Raw genomic sequence first — 26,272 nt, forward strand, 5'->3', positions numbered from 1 at the left:
ATGTGGTATTTGTCTTTCTATGTCTGACTTATGACTACATCTCTCCATGTTGTCCCAAATGACAAGATTTCATTCTTTCTATGGCTGAGTAATATTCGTGGGGGGGGGGGGGATGGGGGGGTGTACATATGCACCTTCTTTATCCATTCATCTATCTATGGACCCTTACATTGTTTCCGTATCTTGGCCATTGTAAATAATGCTGCAATGAACATAAGGGGGCACATATCTTTTTGAATTAATGTTTCTGCTTTCTTCAGATAGATACCCAGAAGTGGAATTGCTGGGTCATATGGTAGCTCTATTTTTAATTTTTTTGAGGAAATTCAATATTGCTTTCCATAGGGGCTGCACTGACTTACCCACCAACAATGTAGGAAGGTTCCTTTTTCTCCACATCCTCACCAACCCTTGTTATTTCTTGTATTTTTAATCTTAGCCATTCTGATAGATGTAAAATGATATCTCATTGTGGTTTTGATTTTCATTTCCCTGATGTTGAGCATCTTTTCATGTGCCTGCTGGCCATCTGTATGTCTGCTTTGGAAAAATGCCTATTCAGATGCTCTGCCTTTTTTTTTTAATCAGGTTGTATGGGTTTTTGCTATTGATTTGTATGAGTTCTTTGTATACTTTAGATATCAACCTCTTATTGGATATATGTTGAGTGAGTATTTTCTCCCATTCAGTAGGTTGCCTTTTTGTTTTATTGATGGTTTCCCTCAACGTACAGGAGCTTTTTAGTTTGATGCAGTTACATTTGTTTATTTTTGCGTTTTTTGTCTTCCCATTGGAGTCAGATCCAAAAAAAAAAAAAATCAGTAAGATCAATGTCATGGAGCTTACAGCCTAAGTTTTCCAGTTTCATTCTTTTGAATGTAGCTGTTTAGTTTCCCCAACACTATTTATTGAAGAGACTCTACTTTTCCTAGTGTATATTCTTGCCTCCTTTGTCATAAATTAATTGCCATATATGCATGGGCTTACTTCTGGGTTCTCTATTCTGTTCCATTGATCTATGTGTCTGTTCTCATGCCAGTACCACATTGTGTTGATTATTATAGCTTTGTAGTATAGTTTGAAATCCAGGAGTGTGATGCCTCTGACTGTGTTGTTCTTTCTCAATATTGATTTGGCTATTCAGGGGTTTTTTGTGGTTCCACACATATTTTGGAATCATTCCTTCTAGTTCTGGGAAAAATGATATCAGAATTTTGATAGGGATTGCATTCAATCTGTCGGTTGCTTTGGGTAGTATGGACGTTTTCACAGTATTAATTCTTCCAGTCTATGACCGTGGAATATCTTTCCGTTAGTGTCTTCCTCAACTTCGTTCATGACCATCTTCTAGTTTTCAGCGTACAAGCCTTTCACGTCCTTGGTTAAATTGAGTCCTAGATATTTTAATCTTTTTGATGCAATTTTGAGATTGTTTTCTTGATTTCTCTTTTATTTTGTTGTTAACGTATAGAAACACAATAATTTGTATTATTAGTTTTGTATTCTGCAACTTTACTGAACTCGTCTTACTAGTTCTGACATTTTTGTTGTTGTTGTTAGAGTCTCTAGACTTTTCTACATATAGCATCATGTCGTCTGCAAATAGTGACAGTTTTACTCCTCCCTTCCAATTTGGATGCCTTTTATTTCTTTTTGTTGCCTAACTGATGTATCTAGGACTTCCAATACTATGTTGAATAAAAGTGAGGATGGCAGGCATCCTTGTCTTGTTCCTGATCTTAGAGGAAAAGCTTTCAGCTTTTCACTATTGAGTGTGATGCTACCTGTGGGTTTGTCATATAAAGGCTTTATTATGTTGAGCTACCAACAAAAAACATTTGTTGAATGTTTTTAATCCTAAGTGGATGTTGAATTTTGCCAAGTACACTTTCTGCATCTACTAAGATTACCATAGGATTTTTATATTTGATTTTGTTAATGTGGTGTATCATGTCCATTGGTTTGCAAATGCTGAAACATCCTTGCATCCCTGGAGTAAATCCCACGTGATCATGGTGTAGAATCCTTTTAATGTATTGTTGAATTCTGTTTGCTTGTATTTTGTTGAGGATTTTGCACCTATGTTCATCAGCTGTCTTGTAATTTTCTTTCTTTTTTATTTTTTGTGGTGGCCTTGTCTGTTTTTGATGTCAGGGCAATGCTGGCCTCATAAAATGAGTTTAAGAGCATTCCCTCCTCTGCAGTTTTTTGGATGATTTTGAGAAGGGTAGGTATTAAATGTTCTTTGAATATTTGGTAGAATTCACCAGTGAAGCTGTCTTGTCCTGGACTTTTGTGTGATCACTGATTCAATCTCCTTTCTAGTAATCAGTCTATTCAAATTTTCTACTTCTTCCTAATTCAGTCTTGAAAGATTGTATGTTTCTAGGAATTTCTCCCTTCTAGGCTGTCCAATGTGTTGATGTATAATTGTTCATAGAAGTCTATTGTAATCCTTTGTATTTCTGTGGTATCAGTTGTAACTCCTTTTTCATTTCTGATTTTATTTGAGCCCTCTCTCTCTCTTCTCTTGGTTAGTCTAGTAAAGACTTTTGTCAAGTTTATCTTTTCAAAGCACCAGCTCTTAATTTGCTGACCTTTTCTATTATCTTTTTAGTCTCTATTGCATTGATTTCCACTCTGATCTTTACTATTCCCTTCCTTCTACTAACTTTGGATTTCATTTGTTCTTCTTTTTCTAGTTCCTTTAAGTATAAAGTTAGATTGTTTGTTTGAGATTTTTCTTGTTTCTTGAGATAAGCCTGTATCGCAGTGAACTTCCCTCTTAGAAACTCTTTTGCTGTATCCCATAGATTTTAGTATGTCATTTTTCTGTTTTCATTTATCTCTGGGTATTTTTTAATTTCTCCTTTGATTTCTTTGATTTCTCCAATGCTTGTTCATTAGTATGTTGTTTAATCTCCTTGTATTTGTGACTTTTCCAGTTTTCTTCTTGTAATTGATGTCTAGTTTCAAATCATTGTGGTCAGAAAAGATGCTTGATATGATTTCAATCATCCGGAATCTATTGAGATTTGTTTTGTTTTGCTGAACAGGTCATCGATCCTGGAGATGGTACTGTGTGTACTTAAGAATGTGAGGGGCGCCTGGGTGGCGCAGTCGGTTAAGCGTCCGACTTCAGCCAGGTCACGATCTCGCGGTCCGTGGGTTTGAGCCCCGCGTCAGGCTCTGGGCTGATGGCTCAGAGTCTGGAGCCTGCTTCGGATTCTGTGTCTCCCTCTCTCTCTGCCCCTCCCCCGTTCATGCTCTGTCTCTCTCTGTCCCAAAAATAAATAAATGTTGGGGCGCCTGGATGGCTCAGTCGGTTGAGTGTCCGACTTCGGCTCAGGTCATGGTCGTGCGGTCCGGGAGTTCGAGCCCCGCGTCGGGCTCTGGGCTGATGGCTCAGAGTCTGGAGCCTGTTTCCGATTCTGTGTCTCCCTCTCTCTCTGCCCCTCGCCCGTTCATGCTCTGTCTCTCTCTGTCCCAAAAATAAATAAATGTTGAAAAAAAAAATTTTTTTTTAAAAAAAAGAATGTGAATTCTGCTGCTTTTGGATGGAATGTTCTTGATCCCTCCCTGTTGTATGTCCCCACACTGGGGATGGTATTTTTTCGCCAAGATCATATGCTGTCCCTCCATCCATTTTGATGTTGTCCTTTTATCCTTTGCTGTGGGGAGAAGTCACCTAGTTTTCACAGCATTTTCAGAGGGAAAAGAGGGGAGCACAGGATCTTCCTATGCAGCCATCTTGAAACCCTCCTTCTCTAAGAGCTTGTTAAAATGCAGTTCCTGATTCAGTAGGTCTTGGGTGGGACCCAGGATTCCACACTTCTAACAATTTGTCTGGTGATGCCAAAGCTACCCTGAGGGGAACCAGACTTTAAGTAGCAAGGACCTAGAGTTTAGGTCCTAGCTCATTGCTCTAAGTGTCTTCCAGCTTCAATACTTATCAAGCCATCTCCACACCCATGCACCTGCTGGACACTCTGGACATCATCAACGACTTGCGGAGCCCCAGATACGGCATGCTCTTCAAACCTGTGTGGCTTTGTACATCTCTCTGCCCTTCACCCCCCTTCACTGGATGAGCTCCTTCATGTCTCAGCTCACATGTAACATCTTCCATGGAACCCTCCCAATTCCCCAACCTCCCAGGCATTCAGGTCCTCTCTCCTCTGTGCTCATCACACATAATATGCTATTTACATTTCCTGGTCTGTACCCTAAGGTTGCTCAGGTTATGCCCCACACAAGTGTCCTTAACCAAGGAGGCAAGAGGAGGCTGAAGTCCATTCTGTTCTCCACTTATTATTCCTGAGCACTGGCACAGAGCTGCCCCCACCAGGAGGAAGGGGTGACTTTTTCCAAATCACATAAAGGTGCCATAGGGGCCGATTGTCTTTTCTACCAGGCGCAGGATCTCATTCATGTTTCCATTTCTATCTCCTAAACCAGTGCCTGTCACTGCACTGTATTGAGTGAAATGTTTGTTGAGAGATGAGAGAAAGAAATGCAGGGCTACTACAGAGAGGAATGTGCAGACGGTAATTTCATTTGGTTCTGATGGGAAATCAACTAAACTATGAGCAACAGATCTGGGGTTTGCGGGCACCTGGGTGGCTCAGTCCATTAAGCATCTAATTTTGGCTCAGGTCATGATCTCACAATTCGTGAATTCGGGTCCCACATCGGGTGAGCTTGAGGCCCGCATTGGGTGGGCTCAAGGCCCGTATCAGGTAAAACACAAGCCCTGCTTTGGGTGAGCCCCGCTTCTCTCTCTCTCTCTCTCTCTCTCTCTCTCTCTCCCTCCCTCCCTCTTCCTCTCCCTCTCCCTCTCTCCCCCACCTCTCTTTCTCTGCCCCTCACTCACTTGCTCCCTCCCTCCCTCCCCCCACCTCTCTCTCTCTCTTTTGAGAGAGAGAGAGAGAGAGAGAGAGAGAGAGAAGGAGAGAGAGATCTGGGATTTGCTCACATGCTGCTAGAAAGGCCAGGTCCTCAAAGGCCCCATTTTACTATAAGGATTATAATAAATATTAGTGAAAAGAGATGTAAAGGCCACTGTAGAAAGCTTATCAGAATGAGCAAAGAAATAGGCTGCCCACAGTCAGTGCCCAATTGCCATGTCTTTTCAGATCTAGGGGAAGATGAGGGGGACTCTGAAGATATCATTTGGTCATGAGCTTTAGAGGTTATTGAAAGCAGCGGTTTCTACAGCAGAAAGGACATCCTGGGAACGAGAAGAGTTGATGGCAAAACTATGAATTCACCTAGGGGGCTCAACTCAGAAACCAAGCAGAATGTGCTAGATTGTGAACGCGAGTCTCCCCTGATAGCTAAGGGCCTGGTTTTTGTGGACAAAGGCCTGGCCCAGACGAAGGGGCCTCTCCGTGCAGTCTTGTAGGTGGGGCTCGTGTGATCTGGTGTGGGAGAGCTCCTCAGTTGTTTCCCTGTGAGTGTGGCTTTGACAAGACTGTAAGCTTCCTGGAGTTGGGGCTCGGCCTCAGACACCCTCTCTCTTCCTGGGATGGTGAGATGCCCTGGGAAATGAGGTAGGTGCTGGAGTTGCAGGGAGTTTACAGCTGCTATTGATGATGAAATAAACAACCGAGGTTCTAACAATCCTCAGCCAGCATATCCAGAATTTCACCCTGCAACTCTAAAAGAGATTCCTCTGAGCAACATACCAATACCCTGCAGAAACCCAACCTGGACTCTACCTTCTTATAGCATCTTCTTCTCGTTAAAGGCGGTTTCTGAACATGTAAGCGTGGTTTTGCAGTAAGGGGAACTGAGAGTCTTGAGAGCTGCATGTTATCATGTGACTTCAGGATAAAATGTTATTCAAAATAAAACCTAAATAAATTAAACACACACACACACACACACACACACACACACACAGAAGGGAAAGTAGGGTAAGATATCTAAATCCCCATTTATCTCTTACGAGAATTTAATCCTGGATCTCCTTGCCTCCAGCTAGTGTGGCAATCAGAAAGTGCATGGGCAGCATTTTGGGCCATAATTTTTCACCTAAGGGACTTTCTGGTCTTGTTATCTAGGATGAACTTAATGATCAGATGATGTGTAATCACCCCCAAAATTAAAGAGATATGGCCTTTCTGATATATCACCATCATGAGACTTAACACTCATAACTGCCTAAGAATCTACCGGCTGTACTTGAGGCAAGAATTGAATAAAAACAAAGTTTCCTCTTTTTAAGGCAATAAAAAATGCTGACTTCATGTACGTATTCCCTGTGTCATTTCTAGAAGGAATGCAGACTAGTTAATGTCTCTTTTTTTTCCCTAAAAAAGTCAGCCAGGTTGCATATGTTATTATTTAAAAAATTACATGTCATTTTGCAAAAATTTGGAAATCATAAAAGAGTTCAAAAAGGAAAGGTCCCTCCAAATGCCACCAACCAGCACAATCTTCCTAGTATCCTAATATAGCTTTTCAAAAGCCATAGAGAAAATCAGCATATGAAAAGCTTTGTTCATATATTCATTAAGTGAATCAGATGCAGGCTATGTTCTTAACTCTGGGGACTGGGGGAATTGTGTAAGTGCAATAATCCAGAAGTGTTAAACATGAAATTCAAACATTAACACAGTGTGTGACCGTTGATCATTACACTGTCACTGAATGACAGTGCAAATTTCCTGATCTGTAACGTGACTTTTTGTTCTAAAACAGATTAGAAAGGTTTGGACACACTTGTGTACTGTCTCTACATTTTGGATGAAAGCAGAAAGCACCTTCTTAGATACTAAGATATCTTTTAAGGTTGACACAGGTGTGCGCGCACACACACACACACACACACACACACACAGAAGGAAGGAAAGAAGGAAGGAAGGAAGGAAGGAAAAGAAAGAAGAAAAGGGGAAAATAAGAAAAAGAAAAGAAAAGAGAAAAAAGAAAAATCCATTCAGGAAAATAGAGAAACCAAACACATTATTTAATAGGCAATTCACATGTATCCTCTTGAAAGAAAGATTAACTCTGGATATTTTGTTACTTCTAAGACATTTCTTCTGAGCATCCATAGCATTTTTCCTTCTTACTTACCTCTTCTTTCTCAGCTTCTTTACCTGGTTCTCAAAAGAAATCTGAAGTGATGTATCGCCTTTGGATGCCTCATAGTAGGCTGCTAAATTTCTTGCTCTGTGATTTGCAATTGCCTTGAAACTGAGTACTGAAACTGCAAACTTCAAACTTTGATTTAAGCACCAGATATGTTTGAGTCGGTGTGTGTGGATGAGACAACACAAAACCTTGAGATAGCAGAGCTGGGATGGAGGTTCAACATCATCCCCCACATTTTACAGATAAGGAGACTGAGCCCCATGGGGGACTCGAGGCACATTCATGAGAACACAACTCATTTGTGGCTTTAAAAATACGTATTTCCTGAAGGCATCTGGGTGGCTCCGTCGGTTAAGCGTCTGACTTCGGCTCAGGTCACGATCTCACAGTTTGTGGGTTCAAGCCCCGAGTCGGGCTCTGTGCTGTTAGCACAGAGCCTGCTTCAGATTCTGTGTCCCCCCGCCCCTCTCTCTTTGCCCCTCCCCCACTCACACTCTCTGTCTCAAAATAAATAAGTATAGTATGTATGTATGTATATATATATATATATACACACACATAAATGTAAACATATATATTATATAAATATATATAATTTGTATAACTATATATATAATTTGTATAATATATATATGTGTATAAACACACACAGCCTTTTGGACTTATTTTATTTTACGAAAGAAAAGAACAGAAATTATTTTGCCTCTCTGGCCTTCTAGAAAAGGCTCATGGAATAAGGCTCATGACGTCAAGTCGGCACTTGATTGTCTTGCACAGAGGAAATCTCAGTTACCACCTCAACCCCAAAATGGCTCATTCTAGGGCCCTAGGGTCTACCCAGTGCAGTGAAAATGGAGGAGAGGCCAGACGTTGGTCTCTTAGCTGTGGTGCCACTTACTCCCCATCGCTGGCTGGTCCTTGGGCATCTGTTGGGCTCTATTACCCTTGGCAGGGTGCAGGTAGGCCCCCACACAGGTTCTCTCTTGGTCACAGGTCTGCCACAAGGGATTCTTGCCACTGCTTTTGGGGTCTCAGTGCTCAGAGCAGGCCATCACAGACATCCCCTTGCACTGGAGCCCTGTGTGAAAGGGCAGGCAGATCCCCAATGCTTACAGAGCCTGCCACAGGCCTGTTGCCCCCAGCTCCCTATTCATGCCAGTCTCGTCCATTCTCCCTCCTCCTTAGGGCCAGGCCACCTCTTTTCCTCTTCACCTCCCATCTCCAGTTCTTATCATCCCAGAGACTTTCTAAAGCAAGGGCAAAAATGTGACCCTGAGGCTAGGAAGCCCTGAGCCCCAAAACAGAAAGCCTAGGTTTCTGCTCTTCCTTTCATGGGAGGCTAGAGCAGAAAACAACATCCCCGTTATCCTCAACCAGTTATCTGTGTTATTTTAGATAACCAGTTATTGGAAGTAAACTTTGAAACTCCTTTCTCTTTTAGGATCCATTTCAGGTCCCCAGTTCCCTAATATTTTGCCCATCTTTCTTCATCCACATCTGCTTTTTTTTTTTTTTGTAATGTTTATTTATTTTTGAGAGAGAGAGAGAGACAGAGTACAAGCAGGGGAGGGGCAGAGAGAGACACACACACATAGAATCCGAAGCAGGCTCCAGAGCCTGATGTGGGGCTTGAACTCACAAACCATGAGTTCATGACCTGAGCTGAAGTTGGTAGCTCAACCGACTGAGCCACACAGGCACTCCCACGTCAGCTCTTAAGAAGTGATCTGGTCATCTCAGGTAATCTCATATCCTCATGTGCTTAATGTCTGACTTTCTCCAGATTATAACTTTCATGAATTAAGGATTAGAACTAGGTTAGGGTTAGGGTTAGTGGCGCATAGAAATAATAAGAGTCTAATTTAAGGTTGGTCTCAGAGGAGATAGAGAGAGAGATGGCTGGGAATGAAGTTGAAATATTAAGAAAAAATTTAGAGGGCTTGCTAACAAATTTGCCATGAAGGATGCGAAAGGCAGCAGTCAAGATGAATCTGAGATTTTTTTTTAATTGACTCATTTAAATGTGCTGTGGGACAGCAAGAGGAAGACGGGGGCTGGTTTATTGGTAAAGGGTGGCGGACAGTGGAGGGCTTGTGAACAGTAAGTCTGGTTTGGAAACTGCAAGATACTCGGGGAGGTTGTCCAGAAGGCAGATAGACTTGTTTTAAGTCAATGTGAGCAGGAAAATCAAAACGAAATTGCGAAGTGGGCAAAGTTATCTTTAGAAACCCCTTTCTCTTTTAGGATCCATTTCAGGTCCCCAGTTCCCTAATATTTATTTATCCACAATCTTTCTTTATCCACATCTGCTCTTAAGAAGCATTCTGAGCAGCACCTGGGTGGCTCAGTCGATTGAGTATCCGACTTTGGCTCAGGTCATGATCTCGTGGTTCGTGGGTTCGAGCCCCTCGTCAGGCTCTGTGCTAACAGCTCAGAGCCGGGAGCCTGCTTAGGATTCTGTGTCTCCCTCTCTCTCTGACCCTCCTCCACTCATGCTCTGTCTCACTCTGTCTCTCAAAAATAAATAAATGCAAAAAAAAAAAAAGAAGCAATCTGATCATCTCGGGTGATCTCAGTTTTGAAGATGACCTATTGATGAGACACAATGAATTAGCTCTCTCATGTTGTACTTGAACGCTAATAACACCACTCATAGAACCAGTGCTCACATAGCTCTTTCTGTGTGCCAGGCGCTGCTCCAAATACTAAATGTTTTTCCCAGCACCATGAGGCAGGAAGTATTTTATAAGTGAGAAAACAGATATTGGGAGGCTGAGTTGTTCAAGGTCACGCAGCCAGTTAGCAATGTAGCAGGAAACATCCCCTGGATGGGGGCTCTAGAATCCGTTCTTGTAACCACTCTCCTGGGAATGAAAGCATAAGGGTTGAAATATGTAGTAAATTGGGGGGCGAGGTGAGGGGACACTAAGCAAAGTTCCGATTCCATTGTGCAAATTCACTGCGGTCTCATCCTGCTAACTAGTGAGTGCGATGATATGGACTCTGCCCAGAATTAACCTTGGGCAATTCACTTAATCTCTTTCTGTTTCATTTTCCTCATACATAAAAGAAGGAGAAATGACCCATATACAAGTTTATTCCTTATAGCAATGCTTGTAATAGCAGATAGCTGGAAACAACCTAAATATCTCTTGATAGGAAACTGGATTAAAAAAAATGATTGTACACCCATAAAATGGAATATAAAGCAGTCATAAAAAAGGAGGTGAGGTAGATCTCTATGTACTGCTATAGAGTGATTTCTAGAATAGATTGTTTTACACACACACAGACCATGGTACACAGCTGGGTATATAAAATGCCACAATTTGAACAAATAGGGGTGATAGGAATATATATATCTTTATATTTGTACAGGCAAACATACAGGAAACCTATAGAATTAGCTGCTTCAGGAGCACTGGATGGATGGCCAAGAGAGACGTCAGGAGGGAACCTTTAACAGTTAGGAAAGCCATCAGGAAATACACAGCACACTCAACAGGTGTAATCAAAGGGGGTTTAACAAAGAATGATCTACAAAGGTGTGACAGGGCTAAGGCACCCAACAGAGGATGTGATGTGCCCACCCCTGGGCCAGCTACAGAGGGGAACCATTACCATGCCTAGGCCCCAAGGGACAACAGAAGTAAGTGGTCACCTGAACCCAGAGAGAGAAAAATAAAACATGAAGCGAGACGTGGCGCTTGGGTGGCTCAGTCGTTTAAGCTTCTGGCTTCAGCTCAGGTCATGATCTCACGGTTGGTGGTTACCAGCCCTGCACTGGGCTCTGTGCTGATGGCTCAGAGCCTGGAGCCTGCTTCGGATTCTGTGTCTCTCTCTCTCTCTGCCCCTCCCCCACTCATGCTCTGTCTCCCTCTCTCTCTCTTTCTTTCTCTCTCTCTAAAATAAAGAAACATTAAAAAAAAGAAAAAACATGAAGCGAGGATTAGAGAAGGTTTCTAAGCCTCTCCCTTTCAAACGCTACTTAGTTCTTTGAAATCACAACCCATAGCCCCATCTAGTGGCAAAGTGATGCCTCACTGTCCTCAGCACAGTCTCATTTTAGGGGAATTCTATCGCGAGCCAGGCTCTGGGCTCCAACAACACTGGCGTGCGTGAGCCGTTTTCACTGTGAATCATACCCACTTGGTGAATGATCTTATCCCCTAAAGGTAGAGAATAATCATTTTGAGACACAGAATATTTGTTGTGTTTTCCTCTAAAGAGATAGTGGAAATTCACTTAAATTCAGTTTTGCACTAAGTAGTTATGATATTGTCCTGTATTTCAAATCATTACATAAACTTAGAGGTAAGCAGCACACGATCTAAGACTGTCAATCTTCCATAAGCCCACGTTTCAGCTTTGCCACCACCCTGCTCATATGTCCTTACTGCAGTGAATCTCCTAGTCTTAGATTCTAACTTAATTGGGCGGAGATGAGACTCAGGCATTGATTTTGGGGTTTAGTTTTGGTTTTAAGATCCACAGCGGTTTTGGGGCACCTGGGTGGCTCAGTTGGTTGAGTGCCCTACCCTTGGTTTCAGCTCAGGTCATGATCTCCAAGCTTCATGGGTTCGAGTCCCATATTGGGCTATGCATTGGCAGCACAAAGGCTGCTTGGGATTTTCTCTTTTTGTCCCTCTCGCTCTCTGCCCCTCCCCCACTTGCTCTGTCTCTCTCAAAATAAATAAACTTAAAAAAACAAAGATCCCCAGTGGTTGTAACGGGCACACAGGGCTGGGAGTCCCTGCTTCCTCCTCTGAACTTCCAAAGATTTTTAAAACAACTTTTGTGATCTTTTTTCCTTAATAGAAAAATTAATGCGATGACAGAGTATTCTTTTTGCTCATCAGATTGACAATAAGCAAACCCTCTGGTGTTTCTGGGAGGAAAATGAGCACTCAATTATATCATGAGAATATAAATTGGTGCACCGGCTTTAGGAACAATGTGGCAACATGTGTCAAAATGCATTCTGTTTGAGCCAGTGATTCGACTCCTAGGGATTCATCCTATGCACCTAATCATACATAGGGATAAAAATGCCTGCGAAGGAACCCTCATTGCAACATTGTACACACAGCAGAAGATGGAAAGTAACTGCAATGTGTCCTGAGAGAGGACTGGTAAAGTAGTTACAGAACACCTATGCAGTGTTATCTTGAGCAGTCAGAAAAAAAGAGGTATATCTATAGAGGCGCAGAAGAACCGTTCTAAGGTATACCATTAAATAGGAAAAAAGATCCAATCCAACGTTATAGAATGCTCACATTGTGCCTCTTTACAAAAGAAGACATATGTCTTGATCTATGATTGCAAATGCATTGAGTATCTTTACAAGGACACACAAGCACCTGTTAAGAATGACTGCCTGCCTGTAGGAAAGCATACTACACCCGATGGGTGTGGGTCAGCCAAATAACAAAAGATAATTTTGTAAAATTCCCCACATGTTTGAAAATAATTGAAACACACTTATAAATAACTCATGTGTTAAAGAACAAAGGATCATAGAAATGTAAAAACACTAAAAACTGAATGATAATGAAAATACTACCTACTGTGTCCTGTAGGATACAGCTAAAGTTGTCCTTGGAAGGAAGTTTATTAATTTAAATGCTAATTGTAGAAAAGAAGAAAGTTGAGAGTTAGTTAGCTATGTGTTCAACTTAAGAAATTACGAAAAGACCAATAGGGGAAAAAAAAAGTAGAAGGAAGTACATAGTAAAGACAAAAATAGAAGTTCATGCAAAAAGTTAACAAAGATGCGGGGCACCTGGGTGGCTCGGTCAGTTGAGCGTCTGACTTTGGCTGAGATCATGATCTCATGGTTTGTGGGTTCGAACCCCACGTCACGCTCTGCGCTGACAGCTCAGAGCCTAGAGCCTGCTCTGGATTCTGAGTCTCCGTCTCTGCCCCTCCCCCTTGTGCTCTGTCTCTGTCTTCTCAAAAATAAATAAATGTTTAAAAAAAGTAAACAAAGAGGCAAAAGAGAGAGTTAATAAAGTACAAATTCTGTCTTATAGGGAAATCTCTGCTGAGATGGAACAAGAAAAAAAAGAGAAAGAACAAGCAACACTGGGGTGGAAGGCACATAACCGGAGGTAAGGCAGACATTTTTTTAATCGTGTGCATTGAGGTCAAACATTTGAAAATTTAAGTAAAATGGACAAATTCCTAAAAAAATATAACATCAAAACTTACTCAAAAATAGAGAACCCAAATTGCCTTTTAGCTATTGAAGAAGCATAATCAATATATTAAAGTCTTCCCAGAAAGGAAATATTACGTTCACATGTTTTCACAGATGACGTACAACAGGTTTTTAAGGAAGATATCACTCCAATCGTTAAAACTGTCTCAACAGAAAAAGAGGGAATACGACACAGCTGATTTTCTGAGATTAATGTAACCTTGGTGTCAAGATTAAGTAAGGACAGTACAATAAAGAAACATCAGGGACCAATCCCAACCAAAAGCATAGCTATAAAATTCAAATAAAATGCCAATAAAACAAACCAAGGAGTTTATTTTAAAAACACAATACATCATAAACACACTGTTTTTTTTTTCAGAAATGAAAGGGTAGTTAAACACTAGAGAATATACAATTATAATTCAGTACATTAACAAATTAAAGGGGAAAAACACACAGTCATCTCAAAAGATGCAACAAACAATACTAGTGTTGAAAAAAAGAGAAGCAGTCGCTAAAAAATCAGGAAGAAGATGAAGAAGCCCATTTGCTTCTATTCAGGATTATACTGGATTTCCTAACAAGTGCAGTAAGACAGGAAAAAGAAGTAACAAAACTCAAAGATGGGAGAAAGCATGGGGTGCCTGGGTGGCTCAGCCAGCTGAGTGTCCTACTTCTGCTCAGGCCATGATCTCACAGTTCATGGGTTTGAGCCCCGCATCAGGCTGTGTGCTGACAGTGTGGAACCCGCTTTACATTCTCTGTCTCCCTTTCTCTCTGCCCCTCCCCTGCCCACATTCTCTCTCTCTCTCTCTCTCTCTCTCTCTCTCTCTCTCTCTCTGTCTCTCTCAAAAATAAACATTAAAAATAATTAATGGGAAAAGGCAGTAAAAGGTAGATGTATTGGAGTAATCTTTATTTATAAAGATATAATTGTCTACATAGGAAGTCCCAAAGGATCTAAAGGCAAATGATTGGAAATAACAGAGCTCAGTACATGGTTGAATAGAAGACCAATACACTCAATCATATATAATTTCTTTTTTAATTTAATTTATTTTTTTAAAGTAAACTCTACTCCCAACATGGGGATTGAACTCATGACCCCGAGATCAAGAGCCTCATGCTTTACTGATGGAGCCAGCCAGGCACCCCTCAGATATTATTTCTAAACATTGGCAACAAACAGAGATATAATTTTGGGGGAAAACACAGTTTGCAATAAGAATAAAAAAAATTAGCTACATCTAATGACAAAGTAGTATAAGACCTGCATGGAATAAATTCTAAAACCCTATTCAAATAACATCAGAGAAGACCTTTTACAGAAATAAATGGTGGGGCACCTGGGTGGCTCGTTGGTTAAGCATCTGACCCTTGATTTCGGCTCAAGTCATGATCCCAGGGGCGTGGGATCGAGCCCACATTGGGCTCTGTGCTGAGTGAGTGTGGAGCCTACTTAAGATTCTCTCTCTGCCTCTCCCTCTCTCTCTGCACCTCCCCTGCTTGCACGCATGGTCTCTCTCTCTCTCTCTCAAATAAATAAATAAATGGTGAGGGGTCTTCAATAGGAAGAACTCTGTCAGTCCTCCCCATTCTGATCTATATATTCAATGTAATTTAATTCCAAATCCTAATGGTTTCCTCCTCAAACTGATAAGCTGATTCTAAAACTTGTATAGATGAACAAAGATCAAAATATAAAATAACAAAGACTCTTAGAGAAGAATAAGGTAGAAGGACTCACCCTATCAGATTTTAAGACATTCAAAATTAAGGATTTCATTTCTTCAAAAGACCCCACAAAAGAATCTGTAGACAAGCCACAAACCAATAGCAGATGTTTGCAACATGTATAATCAGTGGTGTGCCAATCAATGTTTAAAAGCTAGCTGTCCATGACTTGTAGGGTTGGATGATTTCCGTGGAGCAAATAATCCCATCAAGGCCACTTTCAAGCTACCAATGTGATGTCACGAAATACAGAGTGAGGAAGAGATGGAAATGCACAAAATTGCTCTTGGCCAAACCAGCTCCAGCACACCGGTGCATCTGACCCTAAAGCACTTGTTCCCATCATATATAAAGAACTCCCTCTGTATATCAATAGTGAAACATCCCACAATGCCACAGAACATGGGTAAAAGTCATGGGTCGTCATTTTGCCGAAGAGAAAATATAGGGAATAGAAACATAAAATTGTATTCTCCACCCTCACTAATAATTCCATAAATGTTAATTAAGATGACAGTCAGAAACCATATTATACTCTCCAGATGGGCTAAAATTAAGAAATACTACTCCACAAAGTCATTGCGAAGACTTGTATCAAGGGCAGCTCCTAAGCAATGCCGGTGTGAGTATATAAATTGGCACAAATGCTCTAAAATGGAACTTCGCATTATCTCGTAAAGTCGAACATTCGAACACCCAACCATCCAGCGATATGCACTCTTAGGTACCTACCGTAGGGGAATTCTTGCCCAAGTGAACCAGGAGGCACAGACCTGAGTGTCGACAGTGGCACTTTTTGTAACAGTAAAAAATAAGAACAAAAACATTCTAACCCAAATGTATCAGTCCAGGTTTGTTCAAACCAGCTGAGCCACTATAGAAAGAAACACTGTAATGGGTTTATTAGAGGGATTTGATTGTATGCAGTATAAAAGCTGGTTGCACTGTCTATGCGAGGCTGTCATTCTGTGTTTCTTGCTGGAGCTAAAATCCCCGGAATGGGTAGTGGGGATGTGAGCGGGGGAAGCCAGGACAAACTGGAAGCCCCAAGGACGCACCGGAATCTGCATTCATCTCTCACCACTTCCACACCTTTAGTGTGTTCATCACGGAGTTAAACACACACCTGACCCAAGAGTTGGAGAACCTGAAGCAGGTCCTAAAGGAGTGGGAGAGGCTATGGGTCTGCACAGACCTCCTCAGTGTAGAAATATGGCTGCTTCTTCACCCTTTTGTTTTGGGCCCGCGATGTCTCTTGTCTTTCCACGTGACACGTCTAAGAGGCTTAGAGAAGTGAAGTGACTTGTAACCGAGAAACCCATATATACATATATATACATTTATTTAATTCCGGTATATACATACGTTATATTAGTTTTAGGTGTACAATATAGTGATTCAACAATTCTATACATTACTCAGTGCTCATCACGATAATTGTACTCCTTTTTTAAAAAGTTTACTTAGGGGCACCTGGGTGGCTCAGTCGGTTAAGCATCTGACTTCAGCTCAGGTCATGATCTCATAGTCAGTGAGTTCCAGCCCCGCGTCGGGCTCTGTGCTGACAGCTCAGAGCCTGGAGCCTGCTTCGGATTCTGTGTCTCCCTCTCTCTCTGCCTCTCCGCTGCTCCTGCTCTGTCTCTCTCGTCTCAAAAAATAAATTTAAAAAAAAAAAACACGTTAAAAAAATAATAAAAAGTTTATTTATTTTGAGGTGGGGGGAAGGACAGAGAGAGAGGAAGAAAGAGAAAGAATCCCAAGCACACCCCATGCTATCAGCACAGAACCCCACACGGGGCTCAAACTCCTGAACTGCAAGATCATGACCTAAAGTAAAATCAAGAGTTGGACACTTAACCAACTGAGCCACCCAGACACCCCATGATAATTCTTTTAATCCCCATCACCTATTTCACCCATCCCCTTACCCACCTCCCCACTGGCAACCATCAGTTCTCTACAGTTAAGAATCTGTTTTTTGGTTTGTCTCGTTTGTTTGTTTGTTTGTTGTTTGTTTCACAAATTCCACATGAGTGAAATCATGTGATATTTGTCTTTCTCTGACTGACTTCACTTAGTTTTATACTCTGTAGCTCCATTCATGTTGTTGCAAATGGCCAGATTTCATTCTTTTTATGGCTGAGTAATATTCCACTCTATACATATGCCACATCTTCTTTATCCATTCATCAGTCCATGGATACTTGGGTTGCTTCCATAATTTGGTTGTAAATAATACTTCAGTAAACTTAGGGGTGCATATATCTTTCTGAATTAGTGTTTTGTATTCTTTGGATAAATACCCAAGAGTTGAATTACTGGATCAGATGGGAATTCTATTTGTAATTTTTTAAGGTTTGTGTTAATGTTTATTCATTTACTTTTTTAAAAGAGAGAGAGCAAGCAGGGGAGGGGCAGAGAGAGAGAGGGAGAGAGAGAATCCCAAGCAGGCGCTGCCACTGATGTGGGGCTTGAGCTCACGAACTGTGAGATCATGACCTGAGCTGAAATCAAGAGTCGTATGCTTCATCGGCTGAGCCACCCAGGTCCCCCTATTTGTAATTTTTTAAAGAAACCTCCATACTATTTTCTACAGTGGCTACACCAGTTAGCATTCCCATTAACAGGGCAAGAGGGTTCCCCTTTCACCACCTCCTCGCCAACACCTGTTTCTTGTGTTGTTGATTTTGGCCATCCTGACAGTTGTAAAGTGATGTATCATTATGGTTTTGATTTGCATTTCCCTGATGATAAGTGATGTTGAACATCTTTTCATGTGTCTCTTGGCCATCTGGATGTCTTCTTTGGAGAAATGTCTGTTCATGTCTTCTGCCCCTTTATCTATTTTGTATTCTGCCTCCTTATCAGATATGTCATTTGTAAATATCTTCTCCCATTCCATAGGCTGCCTTTTATTGTGTTGATGGTTTCCTTTGCTGTGCAGAAGCTTTTTATTTTGGTGTAGCCCCAATGGTTTATTTTTGCTTTTATTTCCCCTGCCTCAGGAGACGTATCTAGAAAAATGTTGATTTTGTCAATGTCAAAGAAATTACTGCCCATGCTGTCTTCTAGGATTTTTATGATTTCAGGTCTCTCACTTAGATCTTTAATTTATTTTGAGTTAATTTTTGTGTATGGTGTATAAAAGAGGCCAGTTTCATTCTTCTGCAAGTAGCTGTCCAGTTTTCCCAACACCATTTGTAGAAGAGGCTTTTTCCCATTGCATATTCTTGACTCTTTTGTTGAAAATTAATTGAACATATAAGTGTGGGTTTGATTCTGGGTTCTCTATCCTGTTCCATTGATCTGTGTCTATTTTTGTGCCAGTACCATACTGTTTTGATTACTACAGCTTTGTAGTATGTCTTGAAGTCTGGGATTGTGAAGCCTCCAGTTTTGTTCTTCTTTTTCAGGATTGCTTTGGCTATTTGAGATTCTCTTGTGGTTCCATAGAAACTTTAGAATTGTCCATTTTGTTATAATTCTGTGAAAAATGCTGTTGATATTTTAATAGGAATTGCATTAACTCTGTAGGTTGCTTTGGGGAGCACGGACGTTTTAATATTTCCTCTCCCCATCCATGAGCACGGAATATCTTTCCACTTGTTTGTGTCATCTTTGATTTCTTTCATCAATGTTTTATAGTTTTCAGAATGTAGTCCTTGGTTTATTCCTAGCTATTTTCTTCTTTTTGGTGCAAATATGGATGGGACTGTTTTCTTAATTTTTTTTCTGCTACTTCATTATTAGCGCATAGAAATGCAACAGATTTCTGTATTTTGATTTTGTATCCTGCAACCTTACTGAATTTGTTTATCAGTTCTAGTAATTTTCTGGAAGCCTATTTTTAAGAAATATCCTTATGCATCTGAAACTCTTTTCTAAAATTTTTTAAATGTTTATTTTTAAGAGAGAGAGAGAGAAACAGAGCGTGCGCAGGGGAGGGGCAGAGAGAGAGGGAGGCACAGAATCTGAAGCAGGCTCCAGGCTCTGAGCTGTCAGCATAGAGCCTGACGCAGGGCTCAAACCCATGAACTGATCATGACCTGAGCTGAAGTTGGATGCTTAATTGACTGAGTCACCCAGGCATCCCCTGAAACTCTTTCCAAAAGAGTACATGTCAGTGTTTTGGATTGGGGTACATACTATTCCTCCTCTCCAAGGGACATCCCTGACCCATGGACTTGTGCCTCTTGCCTCTGATGATACCATTATGCAGGCTTAGGTTGATTTGCAATAACAGATCTACTTACATAATTATTCACCAAAGGAAATTATTCATTCTACTGCAAATAGATGTGATCTCAGGACTGATTTCCTCCTGGATCTTTATAATATAATCTTAACTAAATCTGAGCGCTGCATCTAAATGTTCATTTTATTTAAATATGAATTACTGGCTTTGAGCTGTGGCCAAGTTCTCAATGCTCTACCCAAATCTGGCATCATATTATCCATGGTTTCTCTGTGACTACTAATCTAAGGGGAACAAAAACACTCTTTGGTGGAAGAGGATAGTAAATTCCTAACCTTCATTTCTCTCTTCTTAACTACTCATCTAGGAGGCAGTTTAAATCCACCGCTAAAACACAGCATTACAATTCAAATTATTTTGGGGCTCCTGGCTGGCTCAGCCACTGCAGCATGTGACTCTTGATCTTGGGGTCGCGAGCTCAAGCCCTACATTGGGTGTGGAGCCTACATTAAGAAAAACAAAAAAATTAAAATTATTTAAGAGAATAAGTCCTTATCAATGCATTTATTGTGGGCAATAATAATAACACAGAGTCCCAGTACTGGGGGAGTGTTTGGATAATCTCCTCAAGAATATTACAGCAATGTATAATTTGATGCAAATTTTTCTTCCTCTGTCTTTAAAATCATTGGGCTGAGAGTAATTAATTAGAGTTGAATGCAACTTTATATTAGGTGTTTTGCCATGGTTTTATATTTTGAATAACAGATGCTTTATTTTATAATTAATGTAGTTTTAAACAGGGCTATTCCCATATGCTTCTACACATGTTTACAAACATATATATATGTATGTATATATATATATATATATATACACATACATATATATATGTTTATTTTTGCGAGAGACAGAGAGACAGAGCGCAAGTGGGGGATGGGCAGAGAGAGAGAGAGAGAGAGAGAGAGAGAGAGAGGGAGACACAGAATCCGAAGCAGGCTCCAGGGTCTGAGCTGTCAGCACAGAGTCCGACGCGGGGCTCTAACTCACAAACTGTGAGATTGTGACCTGAGCTGAAGCTGGACACTTAACAGACTGAGCCACCCAGGTGCTCCTATTTATATATATATATATATATATATATATATATATATATTCTTTTTAATACATTTTATGTTTATGTTCTATATATATATATATTTATATATATATTTATATATATTCTAATACATTTTATGTTTATGTTTATGTCCTATTTTTATATATATATATATTCTTTTTAATACATTTTATGTTCAGGTTTTTGTGTGTGTGTGAAAGAGAGAGAGAGAATGCGCACAAGCGGGCAAGAAGGGAAGGGGTAGAGAGAGAGGGAGAGAGAGAATCCCAAGCAAGTTCAATGCTGTCAGTGCAGAGCCCAATATGGGGCTTGATCGCATGACCTTAAGATCATGACCTGAGTTGAAATCAAGAATCAGATGATTAACCAATTGAGCTGCCCAGGTGCCCCTACAAACACTTATATTTTAATGAAAGGAGACATGAATAACAAATACTTTAGTTTAAATCATTTCAGTGACTGAAAATCTAGTTTCCTAAAGTGAATTGGAAGGTAATGATTCAAAGTTGCAATTTTTTCTCTGCCAAACTATTTGTCAGTTGAGTTCTCCTGCTGACATTAAAATATAATTTAGTTCACCAAAACGTAATTCATAGTCTGCTTTTCTAGGAATGTGTTTTTTACGAAGTGAGATATATTGATACTTCTTTCATTTCAAGTCACCTCTATTCTTTTTTGGTAATTTATTTTGACTACTAATAAGATAGTTTACAACAGGGATGCCTACGTGGGTCAGTGGGTTAAGCATCTGACCTTGGCTCAGGTCACGATCTCATGGTTCATGAGTTCGAGCCCTGCTTCCAGCTCACTGCTGTCAGCACAGAGCCCCCTTCAGATCCTCTGTCCCCCTCTATCTCTGCCCCTCCCCTGCTCACGTTCCCTCTCTTTCAAAAATAAATAAACATTTTTTTAAAAAGACAGTTTACAATAAAATGCCCCCACAACCCACATATTTATAAATCTACCTATTGGGTTATATTCTGATACGGTTATTATTCAGAGACCTCGAAAGAGAGACAGGCAAACTTCCTTTTGCAAAGAGGAAAACACTACCAATCAACTGAGCTGAGATAATTTCACACACAGACAATAATAGGCTGCTATGACCTTTTCCTTCTTTTACTCCCTTTTTTTTTAAGTTTATTTATTTATTTTGAGAAAGACAGAGGCGGTGTGAGTAGGAAGGGGCAGAGGGATAGAGAGAGAATCCCAAGCAGGCTCGTACTGCCAGCGCAGAGCCCAATGGGGGGCTTGAACCCACAGAACACTGAGATCAAGACCTGAGCTGAAACGAAGAGTCAGATGTTTCGCGGACTGAGCCACCCAAGTGCCCCTCCCTTTACTCTTTTGGGTCTAGACCTGAGGGGTTAAGGTGTCTGGATATGTGCCCCTGGCCTGTGGGTACCTGCCACAAACTGGGTTTTCCGGGAAGCAGACTCTGAGACAGACATTAGGGTACAGGAAGTTTATTGGGAAGTGCTCTTGGAATCAAACCAGCCGACTGCTCTGGCTTAGGCCCGTATTAGGGGAGAGAACAATGCCTTCCCCCCCAGGCTAAGGGGAAGATGAATCTAGAGGGTTTACAGCCCAGCTGTTCTCCACATCAACATTCTCCTTCCAGTGCCAACTTTGGAAGAAATGTTTATTTTTTTATTTTTCAACGTTTATTTATTTTTGGGACAGAGAGAGACAGAGCATGAACGGGGGAGGGGCAGAGAGAGAGGGAGACGCAGAATCGGAAACAGGCTCCAGGCTCTGAGCCATCAACCCAGAGCCTGACACGGGGCTCGAACTCATGGCGAGATCGTGACCTGGTTGAAGTCGGACGCTTAACCGAATGCGCCACCCAGGCGCCCCAGAAATGTTTCTTTTAATTAAGGCAGGCAATACTTTTTTAAACCAAGGATCTGTAAATACTCATTGTGGAACACTTTTTGAGATTTGTAATTTCAATTATAATCTTCATGATCAATGAGCGATTTAGAGTAATACAGCATTGTACTGAAAGGAGCTTGCTAGATATTTATTTCAGTGTCTTAAGAATTAAAAAATTGGTGGGGCGCCTGGGTGGCGCAGTCGGTTAAGCGTCCGACTTCAGCCAGGTCACGATCTCGCGGTCCGTGAGTTCGAGCCCCGCGTCAGGCTCTGGGCTGATGGCTCGGAGCCTGGAGCCTGTTTCCGATTCTGTGTCTCCTTCTCTCTCTGCCCCTCCCCATTCATGCTCTGTCTCTCTCTGTCCCAAAAATAAATAAACGTTGAAAAAAAAATTTTTTAAATAAAAAAAATAAATAAAAAAAATTAAAAAATTAGTGTTTTCTGCCTTTTAGAAAACGTAAATTTTTTTTCCTCAGAATCTGCTTTTGTTGTTGTCTTTACGTGGCCTCCTAGGGCTCTCCTTGGCTTTCTACACCTGTTCTTGCTGTCAGTTAGGTGGAGATGTTTGGCAAGAAAGAAAAATCTGAGCAGGACCCACCCAGCTTTTATATCCTGCATGGCTGAACTTTAATGAAAGTTTGAGCTTTTCCAAAAAGTCTGGTCTCCGCTGACTGGGGAGGAAAAACAGTTGGAAAAAAAAAATGCTTTGAGCATGTGAACCATGTAATTTCATTTGAACTAAGGAATTCCAAAAATACTTGCTTATTGAAAGGGCAGTTATGTTTTTTGTGTTGGAACTTGTTTTGGAGAATAAGAAATACCAGCTCTTCCCTCCCTTTCTTTTTCTCATAAACATAAAAAAAAAAAATTAGAGACTGGGTGTCTGGGTAGGAAAATAGTGCAGAGAGTGTAAGGTATACCACAAAAGAGACCTTGCTTGGGACATCTATCCACTCTTCTGTGACCTATTGAGCCCCCTCAGCTTGAAACCACCCTCTCCCCACTCTGATGGTAATTCAGGGCTCCATCTGGCCATGTCTCCAAGATTACAGTAGTTGGAGTGATACCCAGACATTTTGTCAGTTCTTCTCACTGATGCCAATGCAAAGGCTGTGCCAGCAGAGAGACAGAAACTTCTGGGTCCCTGCTGGGCAACCCGGTCAAACAGAACATTTTTAAAAGATTTTTTTAATGTTTACTTTTATACTATTAAAAACTATTGTTAATGTTTATTTATTTTTGAGAGAGAGAGAGAGGGAGAGAGAGGGAGAGAAAATGAACAGGGGAGGGGCAGAGAGAGAGGGAGACAGAGGATCCAAAGCAGGTTCCACGCTGTCAGTGCAGAGCCCCGTGTGGGGCTCAAACTCACGAACCATGAGACCCTGACCTGAGCCTAAGTCAGACCCTTAACCGGGTGAGTCACGCAGGTGCCTGAAGCAGAACATTTTTAGGTGGTGTCTGACAATTGATCTCCGTGAGGCAATCAGGTGTTAATAAAAATATTCACAACTAGCATTTGGGGGAATATGTACTTTTGTCAATCACAATATTGGGGACTTTTACACGAGTGACACAATTCAATCCCTACAACACTCTTTTGTGGAGTTTTGAAGTTTAGAGAGGTTAAGAACACAGATTTTGGGGGCACCTGGGTGGCTCAGTCGGTTAAGTCTCTGACTGCAGTTCAGGTCACGATCTCGCGATTCGTGGGTTCGAGCCCTGCATTGGACTCTGTGCTGACAGCTCGAAGCCTGAGCCTGCTTTATATTCTGTGTCTACCTGTCTCTCTGCCCCTCCCATGCTCACATTTTCTCTCTCTCTCTCTCTCTCTCTCACTCTCTCTCTCTCACTCTCTCTCAAAAATAAACATTCAAAAAATTAAAAACAAAAACAAAAAAAGAACCCAGATTTTGAAAACAATCAGTCTGTCTCCAAAGCCTTTGTTCCTTTTCCCTCATCTGTGAGCCCTGGCTTTTGACAATGGGTTTCACTGTGCTTGATTAGAATCTTAGGCACCAGTGTAGCAGATGCTGTTGGTGCTCTGACCATGTCTCCTTGGGGCTTCAGCAACCGCCAGCAGGTGCACCACCTTGCAATGGCTTTTTCTAGTAGCCGGAGATCCAACCATGAGCGTGGAAGCCCAGTGTGTGGAGATTTAATACCTCCCAGGAGCAGCCCCACTGCTGACTCCCAGTCAGCTCTCTGATGACTGATAAGAGTTGGTGCATAACTCTCTCGCTCCCTCACTTCCCAGGTAGAATACCTCAGAGGCACGGGTCCCACACTGCTTCCCAGAATTCCTCAGAGGGACTAAGCACCTGTTACCCATGGTGCCAACAAGCTTGGAAACACTCCTTTTGTTGGCCGTCTTCCCTACCATGTCTTACTTTCCCTGCTGGAATTTCCCGACATCACCACCCAAACTATTTGTGTGTGTATTTATGTCTCAGAGTCAGCTTCTGGGGGAACCAACATGAAGACAAAGAATAAAGGTGAGTCTATGAAGGAAGAGAACCCAGGTAGAAATGGTGCTGCATTGTTGGAAGGAGAAAGGTGACAGTGTCTTTGCGAGACAGAGAGGAAGACTTTGGAGGATTACTGGACGTTGACACACTGGATGGTTGCTTGACTGCTCAGTTGGGTGGACCTCCTTTCAGAAGTTCTCTTTTGCTTCATTCTTTCTTACCTTATATTTGTCCAAAGTGTAATGAAAAGTCAGAGAACCCAAGAAATGCTATTATTGATAACTGGAATTATAAAACAAGATAGAAATGCCCACATATTCGAAAAGAATGCTGAGGATGTAATCATAGGAAACGAATAAGGAAATTGTTAGTATGCTTTCATGATGAAGAAGCTTAGAAATGTCCATTTTTTAAAAATGTATGTATTTATTTTGAGGGGGGGAGGGGCAGGGAGAGAGGGGAAAGAGAATCCCAAGTAACCTCTGCGCTGTCAGTGCAGAGCCCAACGAGGGCTCGAACCCATGAACCGTGAGATCATGACCTGAGCTGAAATCAAAAGTCCAACAACTCAGCCCCAAGACTGAGCCACCCCGGTAACCCAGAAATGTCCAGTATTTTTATCAAGCCTATAGATCAGGAGAATGAGGATGATAGTCAACATTGTAATAATGTTGTTTGGTGACCGATGGGGAGTATACTCATCATGGTGAGTGTAGTATAATGTACAGAATTGTTGAATCACTGCATTGTACGCCTGAAACTAATATAACATTGTATGTCAACTATACCTCAGTTATATAATGTTTTTAATAGAGGGTGATTAAGCCTTAAGTAAATGTTTCTTCTAGTGAATACTTTAGCCACAAGAGGGAACTATGTGAGCAAAAATTGGATATTTTGAGATAATCTCTAGAGGACCTCAGCACCCATGCCCATCCCTGGAGTCTTGAAGCATCCCAATATGTCTGCCACATTTTAGCCAAATAGTGTTTTGCCCATAGACCTGGGCTACAGAGCTGAATAACTCCTCTCTGCCTTTTAAGAGACATTAACAGGTAAACTGGCTTTTATCCACCACATCATGGGAAGAGGTGGCCTTTGCAGCAAAGTGTGCACAGGCAATGGCCAACTTCCTTTCCTAATCCATACACTAGGCTCATCTACTGATCTACGCCCCTGTGCTTCCCCCACCTGGTTAGGGTAAAAACATGGAAGGAGCTCTCACCATCCTTGTCCATTTTCTTCTTTGCTATTGAAGAATCCTGAGATGACCAACAAGGAGGTTGCTTGGGGCCTTGGAAGTGTAGGTGGAGAGGAGTCGCTGGAACCCTGTTCTCCCTTCTCAGAGTCCTGCAGAAGGAGATCCTCACATGCTGGGAAGCAGCAGGAAGTGCCACACAAGGCAAGAGCACAGCTACCTTTGGAGGAGAGTAAGACCCCGCAGTGCATTATGCTGGGCATTTTTAGGGAGTGACTTGGGAAGGGAGAGAGACTTCCATTGGTGAATCAAATTTGGAACTGAGGTGGGTGGGTTAATGTTGTTAAAATTCTATCCAGTTATTAAATGGTTAATTCCTGGTTCA

At 41.4% G+C, this 26,272-nt stretch overlaps 1 protein-coding gene across 2 annotated transcripts in view; it reads left to right on the plus strand.

Moving 5' to 3' along the window:
• Positions 1-26,272, plus strand: part of PDCD1LG2 (programmed cell death 1 ligand 2) — a 101,185-nt gene extending 74,913 nt beyond the window's left edge. The window contains exons 8-9 of one of the 2 annotated variants that reach the window (XR_007146112.1): positions 13,131-13,208; positions 25,948-26,272. The gene's annotated coding sequence lies outside the window, so the exon portion shown is untranslated. Of the gene's footprint in view, positions 1-3,056; positions 3,171-13,130; positions 13,209-25,947 lie in introns of those variants that run through there. The other variant, XM_047829171.1, reaches the window with a different exon arrangement.

The sequence above is a fragment of the Prionailurus viverrinus genome, chromosome D4 (assembly GCF_022837055.1).
Source record: "Prionailurus viverrinus isolate Anna chromosome D4, UM_Priviv_1.0, whole genome shotgun sequence".
NCBI classification, from domain to species: Eukaryota; Metazoa; Chordata; class Mammalia; order Carnivora; family Felidae; genus Prionailurus; species Prionailurus viverrinus.